The sequence below is a fragment of the Ahaetulla prasina genome, chromosome 3 (assembly GCF_028640845.1).
Source record: "Ahaetulla prasina isolate Xishuangbanna chromosome 3, ASM2864084v1, whole genome shotgun sequence".
NCBI classification, from domain to species: domain Eukaryota; kingdom Metazoa; phylum Chordata; class Lepidosauria; order Squamata; family Colubridae; genus Ahaetulla; species Ahaetulla prasina.
In genome coordinates, this window is record NC_080541.1 from 177,624,567 (window position 1) to 177,645,975 (window position 21,409).

At 38.2% G+C, this 21,409-nt stretch overlaps 1 protein-coding gene across 1 annotated transcript in view; it reads right to left on the minus strand.

Moving 5' to 3' along the window:
- The window catches only part of PTPRF (protein tyrosine phosphatase receptor type F), a 609,016-nt gene that overhangs the window by 262,482 nt on the left and 325,125 nt on the right, over positions 1-21,409 (minus strand). The gene's annotated exons all lie outside the window — the stretch shown is intronic.

Here is a 21,409-nt window from a genome sequence, read left to right on the forward strand (position 1 = left end):
CCCATGCACACAGGGGGTGGCACACTGGACCTGATTTATATCTCTGGTCAGTGGCGAAATGATCTGGTATTAGACAACTTAGAAACAGAACCGGTGTCATGGTCAGATCATTTTCTCCTTCGCCTAGACTTTCGGACCGCTATCCACCACTGCAGGAGACGGAGCCAATGCGTTGGTTCCGTCCCAGGCGCCTGATGGACCGGAGAGGTTCCTGACGGAGCTTGGGCGTTTCCTGAGGACCTGGCCCACGGCACGGCTGAAGAGCTAGTTGAGGCCTGGGAGCGGGCGCGGCTGGAGCTTTGGACCGTGTCGTGCCCTTGCGGCCTCTGACCCGGCGTAGGCCTCGCCCGGCCCCTAGGTTCTCCGAGGGGCTGAGAGAGATGAAACGCCGGAGAAGGCGCCTAGAGAGCGTCTGGAGGTCCAGCCACTCAGAAGCTGACCGAACACTAGTTAGATCCTATTCTAGGACCTACCTAGTGGCAATGAGGAGGCGGCGTTCTATGCTTCCACCCTCATTGCGTCGGCAGATAACCGCCCGGCCGCCCTGTTTCGGGTGACCCGCTCCCTCCTTCATCAGGAGGTGCGGGATGACCCGTTGCAGGGCCGTGCCGAGGAGTTTAGTGGTTATCTATACGACAAAATCGTTCAGCTCCGGGACGGCTTGGACCGAAATTGGGATGATCCAGGTGGGAGGGCGGAGTCGCGTCTTGTGGAGGTTATTTGGGATGAGTTTGACCCTGTGACTCTCGAGGACGTGGACAGGTTGCTGGGGAGGCTGCATACTACGACATGTTTACTGGACCCGTGCCCTTCCTGGCTGGTGCTGGCCTCCCGGGAAGTGACACGAGGCTGGCTCCAGGGGATTACCAACGCTTCTTTGTTGGAGGGAGTTTTCCCTGCTGCCTTGAAGGAGGCAGTGGTGAGACCCCTCCTCAAGAAGCCTTCCCTGGACCCAGCTATTTTAGGTAATTACCGTCCGGTCTCCAACCTTCGCTTCACTGCGAAGGTTGTAGAGAGTGCTGTGGCACGGCAGCTACCCCAGTACCTGGATGAAGCTGTCTATCTAGACCCGTTCCAGTCCGGTTTCCGACCCGGATACAGCACGGAGACAGCTTTGGTCGCGTTGGTGGATGATCTCTGGAGGGCCAGAGACAGGGGTTATTCCTCTGCTCTGGTCCTATTAGACCTCTCAGCGGCTTTCGATACCATCGACCATGGTATCCTGCTGCACCGGTTGGAGGGATTGGGAGTGGGAGGCACCGTTTATCGGTGGTTCTCCTCCTATCTCTCCGACCGGTCGCAGACGGTGTTGACAGGGGGGCAGAGGTCGACCGCGAGACACCTCACTTGTGGGGTGCCGCAGGGGTCGATTCTCTCACCCCTCCTGTTCAACATCTATATGAAGCCGTTGGGTGAGATCATCAGTGGCTTTGGGGTGAGATATCAACTGTACGCTGATGATACTCAGCTGTACTTTTCCACCCCGGGCCACCCCAACGAAGCTGTCGAAGTGCTGTCCCGGTGTTTGGAGGCCGTACGGGTCTGGATGGGGAGGAACAGGCTCAAGCTCAATCCCTCCAAGACGGAGTGGCTGTGGATGCCGGCACCCCGATACAGTCAGCTGCAGCCGCAGCTGACTGTTGGGGGCGAGTTATTGGCCCCAAAGGAAGGAGTGCGCAGCTTGGGTGTTCTCCTGGATGCACGGCTGTCGTTTGAAGATCATTTGGCGGCCGTCTCCAGGAGAGCCTTCCACCAGGTTCGCCTGGTGCGCCAGTTGCACCCCTTCCTTGATCGGGATGCCCTATGCACAGTCACTCACGCTCTGGTTACCTCCCGCCTGGATTATTGCAATGCTCTCTACATGGGGCTCCCCTTGAGATGCACTCGGAGGCTTCAGTTGGTCCAGAATGCAGCTGCACGGGTGATAGAGGGAGTCACGCGTAGCCCACATGTGACACCTCTCCTGCGCAGACTGCACTGGCTTCCTGTTGCCTTTCGGGTGCATTTCAAGGTCTTGGTAACCACCTTTAAAGCGCTCCATGGCTTGGGACCTGGGTACTTATGGGACCGCCTTCTGTTACCTCATGCCTCCCACCGACCCGTACGATCCCACAGAGAGGGCCTTCTCAGGGTGCCGTCCGCCAGACAATGTCGGCTGGCGGCCCCAGAGGAAGATCCTTCTCTGTGGGGCTACTCTTTGGAACGAACTCCCCTGGTTTACGTCAAATTTCTGACCTTCGACTTTTCGCGAACTGAAAACATATTTGTTTGTTCGTATGGGCTTTCTTAAATTGTTTAATTTTAAATTTTAAATTTTCTCTCTAGTTTTAATTGGGGTTTTTAGATTCATAATTCTTAATTATTTCGGCCATACTGTATAATAAGTTTTTTAATTGTATTTTAACTGTATATTGTTCTTTTTTATCCTGGCTGTACACCGCCCTGAGTCCTTCGGGAGAAGGGCGGTTTATAAATCCAATAAATAATAATAATAATAATAATAATAATAATAATAATAATAATAATAATAATAATAATAATAATAATAATAATAATAATATATTTAATCAAGAAAAAACATCTTGGGTACATCTACTATTGATACACGTCCGTCACTTTTTTAAAGTATGCTAGGAATATTTTACTTCCCCATATAAGAATTCCTAGCATTTGCCCTGAAAAGTGGTTTTAGTTCAAAATCTAAATGAAAAAAATATGAAATTGTAAAAAGATATATAGACCCATAAAGCCTTCCTAATTGAAAAAGAAATACTAGAGTGAAAGACGTTATAAGAGCAGCCAAATACTCAGTTCTTTGGGAAGAAAAAAACCCTCAAACAATAATTGAAGATGTATTTTAGTCCTTAAAAGCTACATTATTACCACCCACGGTCCATAAACTGAGAATTTAGAATGACAATAGGCACTTGGTGTGCAGCACATGCTTGCTACCAAGAGCCTTTCCTAAATAATTAACACTTGGAGAGTGCTCAGATATGTCCTTCTGATTCATCTGCACATTGTAATTTCTACACAGATCACAACTTAATGAATCATCAATTGTGACAAGATCAATGAACCAAACCTAACAACAAACTAAAGTTAGTAAATTCATGCCTCAGGCAGGAGGCTGGTTTGAAAAAGCTTCCATCATATTTAGAGTCTAATTAGCAAAGACAAGACTTCTCCTGCTGCTTTCTCCTCTTGCTTCCTCTTGAGAGAGGAGGGTGAAGGTGGAGAGGGGCAGTTGTTCAGTTTTGCTGCATGCAAATCTTGACATGACTTCTTTGATCAATAACAATGTCTGCAGCAGTAAGACAAGCAGGGGTTTGCAACCTGAGAAACAGATTCCCTACTCACCAAATGAATTCAAGTCATGTAGTGGACACAATAATAGTTCAGTGGATCCTTGTCGAAGGGAAAAAAGCTATCTTTTCAAATATAGCTGTATTATTCCAGATAGGATAGTAGAAGATCAAAGACTAGTTGGATAATAAGATATTTTTAGACCGCAGGATACACATTAACTTATTCAGTTGGAATATTCAAAGAATTTGCACACAGACTGATCATCTATTTTATAAATGAGAATTCATGGAGGATGGAAGAATCCTCTCTGGATTTGATAGTAATAAAAACAATTCAGTCCCTTTTTAACAAGGCTTTACATTTCATTTTTGCATCTCATAAAATTGGGCCTCTCTGAAACATAGAACTAATTAGAGTTAAATCATTTAAATGCTTAATGAAGTAGATTATATAGGCTGGGCTATATAGTAATTACAGGTACTAGTATTTGTAGGGCTAGTCCTGTGCCCTGCCATAATGAGGTCCAGACCACCAAAATTATAGTACTGTAAGCATAGCACGGTAAATATTTGTCTGGGAATACTCTTAACATGGAGGAGGAACAAGTCTACAATGTAAAAATGCACAGCATGTACTGATAATTTCAGTTTATGCAATATTAACACTGTGAAGCAACCAAATTCCTGCTAGCTAAACAAAACCAAACTTAAGGCCTGACCATACCACAGAAATCCCAAAATCTAAAACTAGAGAGCAAAGGAAGACTAAATTAAAGTGCAAGAAAAATGTGTCTCTGAAGAAACTTTGTATCCTCCTAGATCGCGTCAAAGCACATCAAAGGTAACGCACCACAATGTTCTAGGTGGCATGCCATTGTTCACCTGAAAGCATCTATTCTTGAAAACATGCCCTGTTCTTGTGTGATTTTTAGAGGCTACAGAGGCCGCACAAAATAGGGAGTCCTCTTATATGACCTCCGGATCCTTTGAAATCACACAAGAGGGCTGTGCTCTTGCATGACTTCTGGAGCTTCTAAAGAGCTTTCAGAGGCCGCGGAAGAGCATTCTTCAAAGCCACTTCAAGAACAAAGGCCTCATACAATCCAGAGTATCCTTAGGTAAGATGCAGAGGCCTGTCAAAAGAAAAAGAGAGCACTGCCTCTGGCTGCCCAGATCCCGGGAAGCGCTGCTATAGGGGCAATTGCGCCTTGGAGAATGGCACGAGGTGGCCTTTTTGAGTGGCAGCAGTGGCACTATGGCGGAAGTTGAGACTCAGGCCTCTATTCAGGATGGCCTAGATGTGGGATGGGGGGGGTCTTTTATTTAAGGGATGTGTATGTGACATGTTAGCAGGGTCAAGTTGGGTATTTTCCTAATTTTTGACATGCCGAACACAAAAGGTTTGCCATCACTGTCCTGGAAAAAATAAACTTCTGTTGTGCAGGTTTCTCCTTAACTTTTAACTCCTTAACTTAACTTTTTAACTTAACTCCTTAATTTAACTTTTCCTTGCCTAATTATATTTATGTTGTGTATATGCTACATTGCTACTTCTTGTTTAGTTTTTTTAAATTACTGTATTGTTTTATCTTCTATTGTCAGAGACCTTGAAAGATGGACAACATATAAATGTAATTAAGTAAATAAAGTATACTTAATAATAAATACACAAATTTTACCTCAAAAACCAGAAACTCACTCTCGTTAGACTCTGACAAAATGTTATTTTCTAGTAGTTTTAAGGCTGAAAACACAAATGACTATTCCTGAATTTGGTATGATTTCTATATAAAGGAATGTCTCCCTTTGAAATTTGATAGTTTGGCATTTTGGGGTTGTAAAGATTTTCTGGTACATTTTATCAAATTTACACAACTTAGATATATTCTTAGAAATATTTTTAGTATCAGTTTATATATGTTGTAGTTTTTTAAGAGACTTAAGCTTATTGTTTGAATTTTAGATTTACATTTATTTTGAATCCTCCACTGCATTCATAATATTGGAGAGGTGGACATTTATGAATTATATATTGAGGTTCTATGCTATTACCTTATTCTACTGTGCCAAAGGAGTCGGAAGTCAATAGTTTTTCTTTTTTTTCTTCTGGCCCAGATTTTCCCCCTTCCCTTTCCCGTCTCTTATTTTCTTATCAATTTCTTTGTATTTTATATTATACTTTGATAAACTACTAAAATTTTGGAAACAAATTATATATTTAGTCAGTCTATGAAGCCACAAGCTTTTGACTAGCTTCATATGGATATAAGAACTGGGTAACTGAAAATTTATTTATTTATTTATTTTTGTCACAACAATATATGTAAGTATCATACAGAAAGGTTATATAGTATATAAAGGTATAAGCATATATATATATACAGAGAACAAGAAAACGGCACAGCCCTCCTCCCATATATAAAAGGCACCACAGACAGAATCAGCAAGATCCTCCACAAACACAACATCAAGACAGCATTCTGCACAAACCGAAAAATATCCACCATCCTAAGAAACCCCAAAGACAAAATTGAGTTAGAAAATCAAGGAGTATATGAAATCCCATGCACCGCCTGCCCCACCACATACATTGGACAAACCAACAGAAGAATAAGTGCACGCATTGAAGAACACAAGAACTCAGTCAAAAAAGAGGAACCAACTTCTTCCCTGGTCCAACACTTTAAAGTCACAGGACATGATATTGACTTTAAAAAGACCAGAACTATCGCCAAAACTGAACACTTTAACAACAGAATAATCAGAGAAGCCATTGAGATAGAAAAACGCCCACACAGCATGAACAAACGAGATGATACCTCCCGCCTACCAGCCATTTGGAAACCTGCCCTTATTGACAAACGAGTCCCTAACACGAGGAATGACACCAGACCCACACTCACGAGGTCCACACAGGATGTCACCACCGCACATCCACCCAGAAAGCAGACCCAAACCCACACTGATCATGAAGCACGACCAAGGACCAGAAGCCAGACCGCAGCTGCAACATTAGCCATTTCAAACCCCTCCAATCCATACATGCAGCAGACTGACACCCACTATGAAGATGTAGCACGACCACAAAGCCAAACAACAGCTATGCAGCTCACCAGCTCAAATCCCTCTGCAACACAGACTAAACTGAGCACAACCAAGCCCCCACCCAAACAGGACACACCCCCAGCCAATCAGAGCACAAAAAAGCCCCATCCAATCAGAGCACAGCCAAACTCCCACCCAATCAGTTCAAACCCCCACTAGCAGTTAAAGGAAGAAACAGCTGCGATCGCACACTGCTCCCAGAAGCACGAAGCTGAAGCCTGAAGATGACGAATGAGACTTCGTCAAAACGTCGCCAAGACACTTCCAATTTTACGGAGAAAACCCGAACAACCAAAGACCTACATACAAACACCGTGAAAACCTCAGAAAACAAATATATATATATATATATATATATATATATATATATATATATATATATATATATATATATATATATATATATATATATGAAGAAGAAAAGAAAAACAATAGGACAGGAACGGTAGGCACGTTTGTGCGCTTATGCACACCCTTTATGGTCCTCTTAGGAATGGGGTGAGGTCAATAGTAGAAAGTTTTTGGTTAAAGCTTTTAGGATTATGAGAAGAGACCAGAGTCAGGTAAAGTATTCCAAGCACTGATGATTCTGTTACAGAAGTCATATTTTCTGCAATCTAGATTAAAGCGGTTGACATTAAGTTTAAATCTATTGGTTGCTCTTGTATTATTGCAATTAAAGCTGAATATGTAAGAAAATTTCCCAGAGTCTTTTGCTGCTCTCACAATCTCCCTCCCTGAAATATTTTCCTAACCAATGACTGAGTAGAAAGGAATTAGAAAATTAAGTATCAAGTTTTTGATATTGTATAAAAAGCCACTATAACAAGTTGTGAAGGCATTTCTTGTGCAGAAAGCACTTGAATGTGTACTTTTTATTACTGCAGTAAAAAAGAGTGATTGTCCTGCATATATTTTGGAGCCCCTCATGCGATATCCTCGAACCTTCCCTAGGTCATTTTTTCCATTTAACGTACAGTGTTTCTTTGTAATCATAGCTAAATTTGAAAAGTTAACCAAGTTCTGGCTTGGGTAACGCTTGGATGGAATATCAGAAAATCCCAAGTCTTTACACTAGACTAGGATACTGAAGTCGTCTTACAGAATAAGCAGTGCCTAACCACTTTTGTATCACTACCAATAAATTTAGATGCATGTGTGAAGTCAACAGAAAGTTAAGGAAGACTTTATCTTTTACACTGATATTGGCAAGGTTTGTTTGGGTATCAAATTTTTTGGGGACAAAAGCCTGTCTCCGTATATCTCTTCATTCATTACTTAGAAAATATTACATATTATGTGTAGACTTATGTGTATGACAGCTTTGGGCATAGGCATATTTCATAAATACATTTTTAGTTTGGAGGGAAATGTGAACCTCCAATTCAGAACTTTTCCCTTTCATATTCGTTTATAATATAAGTATTCTATTCTTATCTAATTTATGGCTCTCCCCTGTACAAACAAGCTAGAAAAGGAGTCAAATTAAGAACTCTTCATACATTTCAATGTTGAGAATATGAGTGAGATTACAAATACATAGATATTAAAATATTAGGAAACTTCTTTTTCCTTTCTGACACACACACATATATGTCCATGAAAGAAATTTGGTACTTATTTTGCAAGATTTTTTAGAAATACATATTGACCAAAAGGAAGGAAAAATACTAAGAAGTTACCATCTATTTCCTGAGTTTGCATAAGAATAATAAAAAAGAAAAAAAGGGGGATGTGATATACAGGTATACTAATATTGTTAAACTAGACTGTTCTTAATTCAGAGATCTTACAATACCACTTTTCCATAATGTAGCTAAGTCTGTAAGATATTACCCTGTTTTCCCCAAAATAAGACATCCCCTGATAATAAACTCAATCGGGCTTTTGAGCGCATGGCAATAAAGCCAAGCACTTATTTCAAGGGTTCAGAAAAGTATAAGGGTCTTATTTTTGGGAAAACATGGTACTTTAAAAAATATTAGAAGAGTTTTTTTAAAGAATTTAAAACCTAGCACAAACTAATATGAATTAGAAAGAAGAAAAGGAAAAAAACCAAAGTTACAGTGAAAGAGAAGGAAAAGAAGGAAGCTTCCTATTTCCTCTGCAGAAAATATAATTACAAAAAAAGCTCCTTTTTTTCCTATTATCCTATTTTTTCCTAATCATCAAAATCAGTTGTAAATGGATTTCTTCCATCTCATGCAAAAAGTCAATAAGGGGTTTCCAGTCAGCCATAAATGTAGATATTGTTTTTTCTGTGAGCAAGGAAGTTAATTTAGACATCATTTGGATAGAAAGTTTATTTTTCTGCACTATTTACTTTGTATGCAATTATTTCATTACCTTGTTCATTTAAAATAAACTTGTAATAATTTATGTCTTGAAATTCAAGAGAATTTGCTCACCTATTATAAGACTTCTACCATCACTGAAGCAGTTTACAGTTGATTTTCAAACTCTAATAGCCTCAGCTGATGGGAGAAAAAAATAGTTTGCCTGAGGCTTGTATGTTTGCCCAGTGGACATTCTCTAACATTCAACCAGACCAAGCAATTGAAGCTGTCATCCATTGCTTATTTTTAGCATTTATGATGTTAGTTTTCTTGCTGCAAATAAAAAGATGCTAAAATTCTCCTGGCCATGTGAAACTGGATATAGATTACAGACATTTTGACCTTTTACAATGAAATGCAGTGACTTATTCTTATGCTTCAGGAAATTTTCACAGGACAGAAACCACTTCAACCATTATATCTGCAAGTATTTACTTAATTACTTATTTATGTTTGCAAACTGCACTGATAGGCTGATGCATAGGGTTACACCACAACTAAAGGCATGCTATAGTTAGAGAAAATATGGTTATTACTTGACATATAAATTGGTGTTTTTCTTCACTTAAACTTGATAAATAGAACTTGGAGAGATTTTAGTCCAGCTGGACTAAAATGATAAATGGATTGAAGCCACAGAGGAAAGGATTAGCATGACAAATAAAACAGTGCAGTTTTCCATGTTTAAAATTAACATAACTCAATAAAAAGGGCATAGAGATCTTGAAGAATGGAAGGAAGATCATACACTACTCCCGATGTTTCTTAATATAGACCTTATTTACTGAGACAAAGGGCAATTAAATTCTAGCTGTCTAATAAAAGAAACTGAATTGGTAAGAAATATCCAGAATCATTACCAGGCAGTCGTGCATATAAATGTATAGCATTAGTTTTAGTGTTTTGCTAGAAAACTACCTGTAGTTTGTATTCACTGATGCATTTAATACATTCAAAAAACAGAATGCTGGGTTTTCAGCTTTTTACACAGAGCATATGCTTAATGTTGAAAAAGTACACTTAACGTAAAACCTGGTTTGAACTTTGATTATACGTTCTTCCTAATTATCCAAATTAAGTGCACGTTCACCCCCTGGCAATGCATAAAAATAGTATCCCTATGAAAGCAGCAGTCTAATCAAATAAATGAAGTAATAGAATTATTCTTTGTATCTCTGTTACTGCTGACTTGCCACATGCATAAGGGAGTTTAGGTTCTATTATTAATACTTTAATTTCTGGGAGAAATTCTAGAGTTTATTGCATTATCTTATTGCTAACATATTCAAAAATTGGTCTTCTCATACTGAACTACTTTTATTTGTATAAGGATTGAGGATATTTTATTAACGCTTTATCAGAGTATTAATATAAGTATTTATATTATTTATATAATTTATATTATAGTATTTATATTAAAATAATTTAAAGAGAGAATTGATTCATGGTTATGGGCTCTTTCAGATGTATTTTCTTATATTAGTTGATGCTAGTTTCTAATCTGAAATTTCATGGCACATTCATCTTTTTTTATTTTTAGAAACATATACCGGTAGGTAACACTCTTGGCACAAATCAATGTTGCCCAGAACTAGTATTGAATTCTTATATTTGTTACTAAACTAGAATTGATTAAAGACAGGAAGACAAGGGGGACAATTATTTGTTTTACTTCTGCAATTCTGGAAATCCTATGTTTAATATTTAACACATTTGACAAGTATTGTTCATAGAGATAGAGCCTCCATAAAGACTCTTTTAAACATTCAAATGCCATCCTATTCTGTATATATATAGAACCTATATTTAAAAGAAAAAAGAAAAAGGTGATTAGGTACATAAAAATAAAAGAACAAGCAAGTGACATTATTAAAGAGAAAGAATGATAAAAAAGATTTAGGAAGGAAAAACAAGGGAAACTTGATAACTTTCCAAAGATCGTGGTCTTAGTTCTCTTTTTATACTGAAAATTACAAACACTTCTAAACATTACTACCTGAAGAAAAAGTAATGTGTATTAAAAATAAACAGTAGACGTGGCAATATGCCCAGACTGTCTATCTTGAAAATAAGCAAAACATAAACAAAAAAGAGTACAGAAAAATCCAAGGGTAGAAACTTTTAGACTGAGACTTTTATGACTGAACTGTAGGCAAACTCTTCGACAGCAGATTTTATGGAATAGAATGAAATACAACAGATTTTAAAAATAAGATAAAGGCCTCTACATTCAGAGGGTTATCAAATCTGTTAATATTATCTTGATGATTAATACAAAATATAGCTAGAAAATATATGAAATATTGAAATTGTACTGATTTTTTGAAACTTTAATAAAAATAAATTGATATCTTTCCTTGACTAGAACACCGATTTAAAAGTGACTTTACTGATTCGTGGACAAATATACATAATATCTCATATTTTGTGGTAACGTGGAAGAACTGCACAGTAATAATACTGGAACCCATTACATTTTTCTCAATAAAGGAATTTTAATCCCATGATCAATGTCAGCTGGAAAAATCTGTTCCAAAAGTAAGAAGCTTTCTGAAAAAAATCTTCCATAAATTCAGCCAAGTGTGATTGGCTTGGGAGATACTCAATACTAATGATATATAGATTTTTCTTATGCAATTTGTGATTCCAAATGAGTAAATTTGTTTTTCAAAAATATTGTAAGTGGCTTGAGTAATGAGCTCATGAGTATGTAAATGATCCTGATATGGAGCCCCTTTTTTATCAGTTTTAAATCACATTTAAGTTCTTGTTGGATCTTGTTTCTTCAAGATTTCTGAGCCAGGAGTTCTTTTAACAAACTAGTAGAGGAATCCTTCTTTGCATCTTACCTGACTCTGCAAATCAGACACAGTGAAACTGAGACCGCTGTTGCATGCTTAGATTTATGGCATTATGCCATAACTCATTAAAAACAAGATAATAATAATGAAATGTTATATTTACCCGATAATGAAAGTCCTTAGCCACATAATCCAATTTAGAAGTTTGAAATCAACTTCTGAAAATCAACTATTTTTAATCATGAGAGAAGTGAAAGATGTGCACTTACAGAAGCATCCCAAACAGGAAATACTACTACTCTTGAAATCCAGGCATCATCATCATCATCATCATCATCATCATCATTATTGGTATTTTGCCTGCTACAAACCAAACAAACACACTACACAGCAGTTCTCAACCTGTAGGTCGTGACCCCGTTAGGGGTCGAATGATGATTTTCCAGGGGTCATCTAAGACCATCGGAAATATGGGAAGTATACTTGCAAGTCGAAGAATCATGCTCCAATGGTTGACTCCACAAGCCAGCTGCAGGCTCTTCAAATCGCTAGCTGAATTTGGCTTCAGGCGCAATGAATTAAAAAAAAGAAATCTTTGCTCTGATGTCTCCCTCTCAAGCCAGCTGCAATCACTCCCAATTGCTAGCCTAATCTGGCTTCAGGCGCGATAAACTTAATAGGGGAGGAGTCTCTGCTTTAATGCCTCCATCCTCAAGGCAATCGCAAGCAGTTCAGATCGCTAGCCAATACGGCTTCAGGAGCGATAAATTCAAAACGAAAATAATTTTAGGTTTGGGGTCACCACATCATGGGAAATTGTATTAAAGGGGTCACCACATCGTGGGGAATTGTATTAAAGGGGTCGCAGCACTATAAAGGTTGAGAACCACTGCACTAACAAAATGACTTTTTGCTTGGAAATATGCCTGCCATCAAATTTGGCAAATTTATGTTTTCATTCAAGTTTTTAATCTTTTAAATTTTAAATTAATATTTTTCCTTTCTAGTTCATTTCTGACATGAGATGAGTCCAGCAAAAAATAATTTCAGATGGGAGGGAAACCCCCCCCCCCAACCAAAATGCAATCATTAATTTAAACAAGTCTCGATCCATGGATCACACCTGAAGGCAAACTGTATTCAAAGTCATAAAACATCTCTCCTTAAAAAAAGATTCAGAGAATGAAACTAAGAGTCATATGCTCTGACTACACAATAATTTCTTCTACAAGAACAATTACTGTTAAGATACATGCAACAAGGTTTATTGCACTGATACCAACAAACTACTGTAATCACTTCTGTTAAACACTGCAACAAATCTTTCATTTTTATAGTTTAGGCCACAGGCAGGAATCAAGAAGTGGTCGATCAATAATAATGATATGACTTTGTTTTAGCTTGAAGAAAGGAGAGAAAGAAATGCCTGGGTGAAATTCCATTTCCATCAAAATTGCAGATAAGACTTAAGTGAAAATACTTTTTTCTTCTGAACTAGTTGCCAAATAGTAGTTGGATCTCTTTCAGAGGACTTCTTCTCTCACTTCTACAAGTAGAGAGACCGCAAGAACATTTATGTGAACTTCAGTTATGAAGCTGTCCCGCTCTCTTTTGGGAATGGTGAAATTCTCTAGATGGTCCATCATCATTATAGCTGATTTAGGACCAACATATTTACCTTTGAACAATTAAAATATTTGTTTTCTCCATAACAAATGCACACATAAAATAAAAGAAGATGCACACTTATGGCTATTATGCATCATTAAAGCGTAAGCCAGCTATATTTTTAACTATTACTTGATATTTGCTGGTTTGGAATAGCAACCAAACAGGACAGATACCGACTTCAACAGATAGTTAGGACTGCAGAAAAAAATAACTGCAACCAGCCTACCTTCCATAGAGGACTACATATTGTACGGGTCAGAAGGAGGACTGAGAAAATATCTACAGACCCCTCACACCTGGACATAAACTGTTTCAACTCCTCCCCTCAGGATAGCAATAGCACTTAGACTAATATACCACTTCACACTGCTTTACAGCTTTCTCTAAGTGGTTTAGAATTAGCATATTGCCCCCGATTATCTGGGTCCTAATTTTATCGGAAGGCTGAGTCAACCTTGAGCTGGTGAGAATTGAATTGCTGAACTGCTGGCAGTCAGCAGAGGTAACCTGCAGTACTGCATTCTAACCACTAGATGCCTCTATAGAGGTATTGCATGCCAAAACAACTAGACACAAAGACAGTTTTTCCCTCGTGCCATCACTCTGCTGAATACCTAATTACCACAATACTATCTTATGTCTAAGGATATTTGCCTTAGTATGTCTATATTATTATTATTATTATTATTATTATTATTATTATTATTATTATTATTATTATTATTATTATTATTATTATTATTACTATTACTATTACTATTACTATTACTATTATTATTATTCTATTTACACAAAATGACAGTATACACAGCAAATGAGATAATTATGCTGGATTTCGTATCACAGATCACTAGTCGAACACTTCCCAAGCGTTTAGGACTGTGGGATGTATCGGCGAATTATGCGAGCAGATCCCAGTAAGGTGGCCTTCTGCAGCTGACCAATGATCTTGTCAGCGCCAATTTCTTTTAAGTGCTTGCCTAGGTCTTTAGGCACAGTTCCCAGTGTGCCGAGTACCACTGGAACCACCTGCACTGGTTTATGCCAGAGTCTCTGCAATTTGATTCTCAAATCTTGATATCTGGTGACTTTTTCAAGTTGTTTCTCATCAATTCTTCTGTCACCAGGTATAGCAGTGTCGACTATCCACACTTTTTTCTTTTCCACAATCGTGATATCTGGGGTATTGTGTTCCAAACTTTATCAATCTGTATTTGGAAATCCCACAGTAGTTTTGCATGCTCATTTTCAATCATTTTTTCAGGCTTATGATCCCACCAGTTCTTTGCCACAGGCAGATGGTAGTTGTGTCACAAGTTCCAGTGAACCATCTGAGCGACTGTGTTGTGACATTGTTTGTAGTCGGTCTGAGCTATTGTCTTACAACAACTCAGTATGTGATCAATGGTTTCATCTGCTTCTTTGCAGAGTCTGCATTTGGGATCATCAGCAGATTTTTCTATTCTGGCTTTGATTACATTTGTTCTAATGGCTTGTTCTTGGGCCGCAAGAATTAGGCCTTCTGTTTCTTTCTTCAATGTTCCATTGGTCAGCCATAACCAGGTCTTTTCCTTATCTACTTTTCCTTGGATCTTTTCAAGGAACTGTCCATGCAGTGCTTTGTTATACCAGCTGTCAGCTCGAGCTTGCATTGCTGTTTTCCTATATTGATACTTGGTTTGCCATACTTTTAGCAGCTTCCTCTTGTTGACCTCAATCAAAGCTGTTTCAACACTGTCTTTCACATAATCTGCCAGAGCATGTTTCTCTTCTTCGACTGTCTGTTTCACTTGCAAAAGTCCTCTGCCGCCTACTTTTCTGGGCAAATATAGCCTGTCAACGTCACTACGTGGGTGCAGCACATAGTGTATGGTCATCACTTTTCTTGTTTTCCTATCCAGGCTGTCTAGCTCTGCCTGTGTCCAGTTTACAATTCCAGCAGTATATCTGATAACGGGTATGGCCCAGCTGTTTAGAGCCTTGATGGTGTTACCGCCATTCAGTTTATTATTATTACTATCATCATCATCATCATCCTTCTCATCTTTTCTACTACCTTCTCTTTTTGGTGTCTTATGATTATATTGTTATTTGTATATACACTTGATGTTTGTAGGTACATGTTGTTTGTATGTAACACTGATTATATTACCTTGTTTGTATGTACAGAGAACTTATGCACTGGAGACAAATTCCTTGTGTATCCAATCACACTTGGCCAATATTCTGTTCTATTCTGTTCTACTCTGCTTTACTCTACTCTACTCCCACGTGTTTCTTTTCAAAGGCATTATTTATGCAGGGTTGTGCAGAAAACGTGCAGCATGGAACGATCTCTGGCCATTACTCATTCTTTCTAGTTATAAGGAGTCACTGTTTCTCTATATACTTTACATTGCATCAGTATCTAGGTGTTAAGACACAGGCTGAAAACATGGCTGCAAAAACATTAATGGATTTAATTAATTGAATTAATGGAAAGGATAAATAGATCCTATCAAGGTATAAAGTGAGATTAATAGCTCGAGAAGGAAGCCAACTGCAGCCATTAGCTTTGTTTTAGAAGTATAGAGATGTTGATTATTTATTTATTTATTTTTCAATTTATGCTAACTGTATCAGGAAATGACTCTAAACATTTTACAGAATAAGATTAAAACATCCTTATTAAAATATCCTTACTGTACTGCTTTCCATTGTTGTATTTTTTATTATTTCAAATTTAATTTTTCAGCACCAAATAAAAGAAAGATTTTGATTTTCTTAATTTTTAAATTCATAATAAATAAATAAGCAGCTTGACTTCTCTCTTGCTCTTGAGTAATATTTCAATAGTTGTTATCTCTAGTGACAGAGGATACTTCCTACCCAAAATATTGATTCAAAATTGTCTGAATCATGCAAGAAGTTGTCTGGGCAGTGGAGAAACTTGCTTGGTCCTTTAACAGGCCAGTGTGGAACTAGTTATATCCTCCATCTGGTTCATATATAAGTAGGAGCCAAATTACTGTCTTTATTATAAAGCAGTTATATTCCATTATATATCGGAATATTGGGGCCGTGGTGGCTCAGGCTGTAAGATAGCCTGTTATTAAAACACAGCAGCCTGCAATTACTGCAGGTTCTAGAACCACCAGGCCCAAGGTTGACTCAGCCTTCCATCCTTTATAAGGTAGGTAAAATGAGGACCCAGATTGTTGGGGGGGCAATAAGTTGACTTTGTAAATATACAAATAGAATGAGACTATTGCCTTACATACTCTAAGCCGCCCTGAGTCTTCGGAGAAGGGCGGGATATAAATGTAAATAAATAAATAAATAAAATAAATAAATGAACATTTCTGCTTTCCTGAAATAAATGCATTGCTTTATTTTTAAGCTTATGCTAAATTTGAAGATTCACCCATATCCTGAATTCATATATAATAAGTTTTTTTCCTAAGACCACTTTAAGTTCAAAGACTATATCTGAAACAAAATGACGGAACTATTATTGGGTGAAAAGTAATATAAACATTTAGAGAGCAATTATTAGGTCCTATTCTATCTCTAGTTCAGAATTTTAACAGAAGAGCGTCTCTTTAATTTTTTAAAGATTAATTTTAAAACTTTCCAGAAGTGACATTTCCTGCTTCAAATATCTTGTAAAATGAACTTCAGTTGATAACACTATGTATAAAAATCTTGGTGGAACTAGTCATTGTGGAAATGTTACATTTTCATATGTCATTGGTCACTTACTTAAACTGTGATAAGACACAGAAACTGATAAATTATACACATTCACTGACACTATCTTTTTCAGGAGAGACTGATAAATCAAAACCTTCAATGTTGAGAAAGTTGCTTAAATTATCTATTTTCTATAGAAACCAGTACTGATAATGCATAAAAAGACACATCAAAATTAAGTTATATAGATATGGGAGCTTGGCATAAGTAAGAGAATTAAAGAATAGAGATGCCAAGATCATAGATACTGTGTAAATTCTTAAAGATGAAAACCTGAAAGCAAAATGTTACGCTTCTTTGGAAGCTCTTAAGGACTGGAAAGCAGAATACGACATGCCTAACAATTACTTCATGCACTGTATTTCCTGTGAGTCGGACTGTTTTTATGCTGAAAAAGTAAAATAAAAGTTTTAGAACCAAAAGAAAAATAAAATGAGAGCATTGTTTACAATAGCTAGTTTTTTGGGCTGACCTGATAATATGAATGATTCAAAAGTTTTAATCTTAACATTTTAAAGATATTTTACTTTAGAGAGAACATTTTCACATATAAATGATCTGTAATGTTCATTTATATGCTTGGGTTAAGAGGCAATAGTCAAATGTAATCTCCTTTCCTTTAATTTTTATGATTTTCTAATGAAGAGTCATTTCTTGGCAGGAACATATAATAGAGAGTGAGACAAATATGAACAAACCTTGTTTTCAAACTGATTCTTGTGTAACTAATGAGATGTGTGTATATGGGCAAAACAAAGTTAACAACTGTTTGATGTAGAAACAGAGAAGTTGGTGTTAGATCTGTTTTACAAGAACATATTGTCTCAGGTCTTGGGAGATGCAGCTTTCTGCACAAATAATTTGTAACTGTCAAATATTTATCATTTACTGCATTTCATATTGGGTAACTCCAGGAACTGGGATGAAGCCAGCAGATGGTGATAGAAATTAAACTTATGATACAGTTCAGTAATCACTAAGCCTTTGAAACACAGATATGCTCTTTCAACCTTATACAATCTCCTCTTTAAATTCCAAGCTAAACTTGATAAATACATTCTATGCTCTGCTCCATTTTCAGTCTGCAATATCCTGTTTTCCTAAGCAAAGACAACTAGCAAAGTTGGATTGATTTAAAGTCCAATCCATCTGAAGAGCCACCTTTGATATCATTAAAGAGCGGAACTAGAAATCATGAGCATATTTGAACAAATCACAAAGGAGACATTGTTCAGCTAACACATAATTGTGCAGCCACATTTCAAGGAAGCCTTACCAAAATAACTTAGATTGGGGGGAAAAGAGGATAAAAATTTAACTCTCATTAAAACAGCTTAAGACAAAAGAATTAAGTCGTATATTTATTGCCTCCAGACTGCCTTGATGTGATATAAATTGCTTAAGGCTACTGTGGGAATAAAATCTTTCCACATTGAATTGAAGTTCCAATTGTGAAATACATTGTTTGTCACCACTAGTATACTTACAAGAAATTAAATTTATAAACACATAAATCCAAAAGCCTAAGAAAAAAATAGATTAATTCCCCTTTCTTTCTAGTGTTCCTTCTGGATCCCATTTTCTCAGGAGATGAGCACAGAAAGAATACAGATTACGGTATACAGAAGTGGCTGCCAATCTGATCTTGCCTTTATCGTGCCCAGAAGAGCTGCTAAAAAGGAAGATAAGACATGTCACTCATTTCAATGCAGTACAGGAAATACTGCAACATTCTTCCCTCCCTACATTCTGTATGATGCCACTGTTTAAAATGCTCTATAATGCAAATTGTAATGCCCAGTCTTACCACTCAATCACATATTTATTAATTTGTGACATCATGCCCACTAACTGTCCCTAAAGATTTGTGTGTGTGTGTATGTGTGTGTGTGAGAAGAGAGAGCAAGAGTGAGAGAGGGAGAGGGAGGGAGGAGGAGGAGAGAGAGAGACAGAAAGAGAAAGAGAGAGAGAATGAGAATTGATTCTACTCCTTTTCTGCTTGCTTTGCTCAAACCTTTCTTCTGCTAGGCATGCAAAAGTATTTCACTGTTGCAAGTCATAATTGAAAAAGACAGAAATGCTCAATATGACTCATACATTATTCAACTTATCATCTGCCCATGAGAAAAAGAAAAAAAAGGTTTGCATAACTACCTCTTCTCCTATCAACAGAAAAAAAATAATTTTCAATTACATTATATGTATGCAATTCTGTTCATCAAGAGAATCTGGAGCCAGAGAGACAGAAACGCAGACAAAAAGATAGGCCAGGGAGGCCAGGGAAACAACTGCAACAAATTCACTTATGTGTGGATTCTTGGCTCCAGTTTGCCTCTTCATGATGTATCAAATTGAGAATGTTACCAAATAAAACAAATGTCAAAATCCAGGGCAAAAATATAAATCAAATCCTGTATTAGCTATCTGAAATGACACCAATGAAACTAAATAAACCCTGACTGAATGTGAAATTCTGCTTTAATGTAAAGTCTTTTAGGACCTCTGTTAATACTTTTGTAGCATATATTTATGATAAAACTTTCTTGACAATTATTTAAAAAATATATAATAGAGCATTTCTATATTCCATTATTACTTAGAAAAACAAGAACAACCTGAGGACTCTTGAGGCCATTTTTGCAGGGTTGCCACCAGGATCCATAATCAGACAGAATTTTAAAACATCAAAAAACCTAACAGCATTGTATAGGATGGTCAAAATTTTCACAGCAATCCTTTAAGAAGCTGTCCCAAGCCAATTGTTCTTGATTAGTAAAATGGATTTGAAATATCATTTTCTTGAACTTCAGTCTCAATTGCTTAAATTTATAAAGGTTCTAATGCAAGGAAGTCTGAGGAATCAAAATATCCTGTGCTACTGTTTTATTCATATAAAAAATTCCTCAGTCCTGAATTTAGTTACTTGGGAAATAATCATATAGGACCAACCAAAATCCTTCATCAAAGAGTAAATGTTCATAGATTTGCTCTTGGAAGGACCCATATAGCGTTCATTAATTGGCCCTGCAATCCTAGTCAGGGCTCAAACCAGGACAGAATTACTTTTTCAAGTTCCTGAAAATATATTTATTTTTATAAAATGGTGACAACGGTACTAAATTCACAAAACACAACCAGTCATTTATAGCCAAAATCCTGTCACTCCACTCCTCTCTTTTTCTTCTTTTGCTTTCCAATTGGCATCTTTTGTTTCTAATATATACTTCAGAGAAAAAAGACACCAGCGGTTTTCAGATTATTATTATTATTATTATTATTATTATTATTATTATTATTATTATTATTATTATTATTATTTATTTGATTTTTATACCGCCCTTCTCCCAAAGGACAGGATAGATAGGATAGCGTAATATTCCTGGTCAGATCATATCTATAATATAATATAATATAATATAATATAATAGGGGTTATTCCTCTGCCCTGGTCCTATTAGATCTCTCAGCGGCTTTTGATACCATCGACCATGGTATCCTGCTGCGCCGGTTGGAGGGGTTGGGAGTGGGAGGCACCGTTTATCGGTGGTTCTCCTCCTACCTCTCTGATCGGACGCAGGCGGTGTTGGCAGGGGCAGAGATCGACTCCAAGGTGCCTCATGTGTGGGGTGCCGCAGGGGTCGATTCTCTCACCCCCCCTGTTCAACATCTATATGAAGCCGCTGGGTGAGATCATCAGTGGCTTTGGGGTGAGATACCAACTGTACGCTGATGATACTCAGCTGTACTTTTCCACCCCGGGCCACCCCAGTGAAGCTGTCAGTGCTGTCCGGGTGTCTGGAGGCCGTGCGGGTCTGGATGGGGAGGAACAGGCTCAAACTTAATCCCTCCAAGACGGAGTGGCTGTGGATGCCGGCACCTCGGTACAGTCAGCTGCAGATGCGGCTGTCTGTCGGGGGTGAATCATTGGCCCCGATGGAGAAGGTACGCAACTTGGGCGTGCTCCTGGAAGGCCGGTTGTCCTCTGAAGACCGTTTGCCAGCCGCCTCCAGGAGAGCATTCTACCAGGTTCGCCTGATCCGCCAGTTGCGTCCCTTCCTGGACCGGGATGCCTTATGCACAGTCACTCATGCTCTCGTTACCTCTCGCCTGGACTACTGCAATGCTCTCTACATGGGGCTCCCCTTGAAGAGCACCGGAGACTTCAGCTAGTTCAGAACGCGGCTGCGGGTTATTGAGGAGCGCCTCGAGCTCCCATATAACACCTATCCTGCGCAGACTGCACTGGCTACCTGTTGTTTTCGGGTGCGCTTCAAGGTATTGGTTACCACCTTTAAAGCGCCCATGGCTTAGGACCGGCTATCTACGGGACCGCCTACTGCCGGCTTCTATCTCCCATCGTCCGCACGCTCCCACAGAGAGGACTCCTCAGGGTGCCGTCAGCCAAACAGTGTCGACTGGCGGCCCCAGGGGAGGGCCTTCTCTGTGGGGGCTCCGAC